Here is a 5151-nt window from a genome sequence, read left to right on the forward strand (position 1 = left end):
CCACAGGCGCCATCCAGGATTTGTTAATCATGGATATTGGCCCATAATTTTCTTTTTTCATGGTATCCTTTTCTGGCTTTGGTTGCATCAAATACTAGTCTTCTTTTCTGTTTTTTGGAAGAGTTAGTTATTTTTTAGATGTTTTATAGAGTTCAGCAATGAATCCATTAGGTCCAGGGCTTCTGTCTGATGGGAGAATTCTGATTAGTGATTCAGTCTTCCTTATTGTTCAGTTCACGTTTTCTGTTTCTTTAATCTTTTCAAATCTAATTTTTCTGCCACCCGCATACTCCTGAACTCTTATTTATTTTGGGTGGGAAAGAGATTAATGGATTACTTATTATTCTACAGTTTTAAAAGAGAAAAACAAAAATATGAACTTATTTGATGATTTTATTATCTATTTTAAGTTATATAAAATAATTAAAGTGTTTTTATTTATAGTTTTTTTTTGAGCATGATACTTAGTAAAGGATGAAGTGCAGGCTTTCTCTTGCATGTCTCACAGAGGAAAACGGTTTCTCTCTTTCCACCTTTCTCATTTCTTCTGCTGCAAATCATATAATCCTATGTTGATTTTTTTTTTATTTTTCATTATAAAATACACCTTCCCCTTTAGCCTTTCCTCAGAAGATGATGGTCTTCCCCTCTTTCTTGAATTCAGTTTCTCAGAAGCTGAGCGATGTGATTTCTCCTGTAAGAAAGGTGTGTCTTCACTCTTTTATCTAATGAATAAAGGATGTAGCTGTTCACAACTGCAACTACTGTCAGCCAGAAGAATAATTTTTTCCACCATTTGTAGGACCTCCTTGTAAATCCATAACATCCACAGTACTTATCAGCTCTGTTCACTCTTTCCATAAACTTTGTGTGTTCTGAAATTACTGTCAGTTTTTCAAATTGAACAGGCTGTTTCTTTCTATAACCAGTGATAAACTGTGTTTGAGGGCTGAAGAATGTACTTAGCATTGTTACTTCTGTGGAATGAGAGGCACATCATTTTCATATTACATTCATAGGCACATAATTCATATTCCTAATGTTTCTTTCTCAGATCACTTGGAAATCCTTCCTAGAAGCCATAACTATTTCTGTTATATGTATTTTCATTTTATGCAATTCCTGAGCAAGTTGCAGGGCCATGTAAAATCTGTCACTGTAGATGTATGTGATAACCTGAACAACTTGAATATGCTTGCAAAACTTGTGCCAAATGAATCACTGTTTGAGATGTAAATGGCAAATCAAGACAAATAATACTTTCTGTTGTTGTTGTCTATTCGATATAGGGAATGTGTGGAAAAAATACCCATTTTCTGAATCACACAGGCAAAAAATTCATAGGACTCACTTTGTAATCTTCTTTGGATTGTAGCACTTGAATTGAATTTTCGAATTGAATCCTTTATTTGAAACCTACTGAGCTCTCATCTGTAGCTACATTTCTTTCCGGTACATAAAGTTCTTTGCATTTATTGTCAGTATACTCACAAACATTCTTCACCTTGCTCCCTTAGGTACACACACTCCTTTGAGCTGTGACAGAAGGAACTAAGTGCAGCATCCAAAATATTTGGAAAAAACAGAGATGAGAGAAAACATGCTTGAAGAATGGGGTTTATTCTAGCCAACCTTTGGTAAAATAGTCAAGTAACTGTGTCTTCTAATTCACAGCCCGGTTTAGTCTTACACCAAAGAATGCCTTCATTTCTGACAAAACATCCTTCCATGAGTGCTCCATTGAGTATTTTGTTAGTGGGGTCACATTATGTATTTTTTCTGTTGCATATTTATGTGTTGCAGTCACAATTTCACCAACAAGATCATATGAGAAAAAGAGCTAGAAATATTCAAGTTCAGTTTTTGGCCAAACTCTGCCAGCAGCCAGCAGGGGGAGCTGAAGCCTGACTACCTTGGGTGCTCAATGGAAGCTGTGGAGTGTCGCTCAGTTCCACCCCTGCCCCGGGTTGATGCTGCTGCTACTTATATTCTCTTGGAATCCCTGCTGAATTCCACCATGGGCCAGATGCGCTCTGTTCATAGAAGCTGTGATTCAGCCCTGCCCTGCTCCAATTCTCGCAGAGCTGCACTCTTTGTTGGGATGGGCGAGATTAGAGCTCACAAAAGGCTCTCAGTTCCTGCCCCGCCCAGGGCTGCTGCTGCTGCTGCTGCTGCTGCTGCTGCGCACTCGCTCTTTTACTGGCTATGCTCCACTGGTTGCTGGGGCACAAAAGCAGCCTCGCCCTGGGAATTTGCCACCTCTGTGCGCAGGTATTCTAATCTCAGTCCACAATACACCCGACCTGGGCAGGTCGCCACAGGCATACCTTTTGCTCACGCGCCCTATGTTTCTGTCCTCCATCTGCTCCACCCGTGGCTGCCCCCAGAGTAGAGGCCCAGTTTCCTCTGGTTGCTAAGAGAGATTGGAAGTGTTTCTCCAGAATACCACCAGGTATCTCCTGTGAGCTATATTGTTTCCACTGCCATAGCTGTGCTCTGCCCTGGGGCACCATTTCTCCCTCTCCTGCTTAGCTCCCATGCTCCACAGTCCCTGCTTTACTCCCATGCTGCTGATTCAGCACAGACTTGTAGCAGCCCACACACCTTGCCCGTAACTCTCAGGAAATTGCCCAAGAGTCTGGACTTGGTGGTGGACAGGCTTCCAGACTTCAGGGTGGGAGTGGAGGGGAGTGCTGGGAGTTCAGAATTGCCAGTATAGTATATGTTCAGTTTTATGCCTGGTGGTAGAATGCCAAGGCACACAAGTGGGTTCTCTCTAGGGAAGGAGTTTTGGCTTTTAGCTGGTCTCTCTTGTGGGGTAAAATAAGAGGAGATCTGAACTCCACTTGCTTGTTTGTAGAAAGTACACTATGAGTTGTTCTTGTGGGGGAGGAGACTCCTGTCTGCTTGGAGATGGGGTTTGTAACCCTTGTTTCCTTGGTGTCGTAGCTTGCCTAAGTAGGGGTGATGTGCACTCTTCAATTTTCTCTCTTGGCTCAGCTCCAAACCATCACCTTACTTGAGAAACTTCTGACCTTTAATTCTTCTGGATGGGAGCCTCTGTGGAAAGCTGGCTCCAGTTGGCCATCTTGCCTCTTCTCCCCCAAAGGCCATTTTGAGTGAAAGTCCCAATGTTTCTTTATTGATTTTCTTTCTTTCTTTTTTTTTTTTTTTTTGAGGCATAGTCTCACTGTGTCCCCTTGGGTAGAGTGGCATGGTATCACAGTTCATAGTAACCACAAACTCTTGGGCCTCAGCAATCTTCTTGCTTTAGCCTCCCAAGTAGCTGGGACCACAGGCATACATCATTTCGCTCAGCTAGCTTTTCTATTTTTAGTAGAGATGGGGGTCTCACTCTTGCTTAGGCTGGTCTTAAACTGCTGACCTCAAGCAGTCCACCCACTCTGGCCTCCTAGAATGCTAGGGTTACAGAAGTGAGCCCCTGCACCTGGTATCTTAATTTTCTGTCTGAATGATCTCTCCATTTTTGAAAGTAGGGTAGTGAATTATTACTGTATTACAGACTTTATCCTCAGATCTATTAATGTTAATAACTTGCTTCCTATGTTTCTGTGCACTTATATTGTTTGCATGAGGGCTTGGTTCCAGGATCTCCCATGGATAATGAAATCCATAGATGTTCAAGTCCTTTAAAATGGTGTAGTTTTTGCATATAATTTATGCACATCTTCCCTTTAAATCTTCTCTAGATTGCATATAACTTATGCACATCTTCCCTTTAAATCGTCTCTAGATTACTATAATACCTAATATAAAGTAAATGCTATGTAAATAGTTGTTATATGGTATCATTTAGGGAATAACAACAAGGAAAAATGTCTACATACAGTACAGATGCAGCCATCAATTTTTTTCAAATATTTTCAGTCTATGAGTGGTTGAATCCATGTATACAGTACCTTTGAAGAGGTGGGGGGGTGAGTTGTATATTAAAATTGTTATATCTTCTTAATGAATAGATCTGTTTATTATTATATAATGACCTTCTTTGTCTCCTGTGACAGTTTTTGACTTAAAGTTTATTTTGTCTAATAGAAGTATACAGCTAACCTAGCTCTCTTTTGGTTTGTATGGTTTGTATTTGCATGGAATATTTTTTCTTCCTTTTACTTTTAAAGGTGATGTGAATCCCTTCTTGGCAGCATGTCACTGTGCCTCCTCCCTACCCCCATGCAGCCTCTCTCTGTCTTTGGAAGAGAATTTAATCCATGTGCATGGAGGGTAATTATAGGTAAAATCTACTGCTGACATTTCATTAATTACTGTTTTCTGGTTTTAAATTATTCTTTGTTTTTTCCTTTACATTTTTCCCTGTGATTTGATAATTTTCTCTAGTGATATTCTTTTATTCCTTTTTTTTTAACTTGTGATTTTTGACTATTTGGTTATCATATGTCTTAGTGTAGTCCTGTTTGGATTGAATTTGATTGTAGATGTTTTACCTTCCTGTATATGGATAATTATCTTTTTCTCAATGTGGAAACTTTGTTATTGTTTCTTTATTGGCTTTCTACCTTTTAGTGTCTTTCTTATCCTCTTCAATTCTTGTAACTTAAAAATTTGCTCTTTTGATGCTGTCTCATGAATCCCATAATCCTTCTTCATTCATTTTTGGTTTTTCTCCTCTGTATATCTCCAAATAATTTGTTTTCCAGTTCAAAGATTGTTTCTTCTTGGTCAGTGTGCTGTTGATGCTCTCAGTTATATTTTTCATTTCATTCATAAGAAAGTTAAAGGTAGGAATCAATATAATCAGAACTTTTAGGAAAGAGACCCCCCCCCCCCAAATAGTCAGATGTAGGGCAGAGTTTGATTTGGTACAGCTTCTGCACATGTTTTGTGCCCTCTATTGGGAGCAAAGGGTATAGAGCTCAGAACACTCCTCATTGTTTCTATTCTGGAACCCTGTTGAGGCTAACCAAGATTTGAAATGAGTTCTGACTTGTTTGTGAAACCATGAAATTCTGATTCTAAAGCTTTTTATTTATTTATTTTCTTTGCAGTTTTTGGCTAGGGCTGGGTTTGAACCCGCCACCTCTGGCATATGGGGCCAGCACCCTACTCCTTTGAGCCACAGGCACCGTCCCTGATTCTAAAGCTTTTTGATATTTTATTATTATTATTATTATT

The sequence above is a fragment of the Otolemur garnettii genome, unplaced genomic scaffold (genome assembly GCF_000181295.1).
Source record: "Otolemur garnettii isolate 467f Iridium unplaced genomic scaffold, OtoGar3 scaffold00127, whole genome shotgun sequence".
Taxonomy (NCBI): Eukaryota; Metazoa; Chordata; class Mammalia; order Primates; family Galagidae; genus Otolemur; species Otolemur garnettii.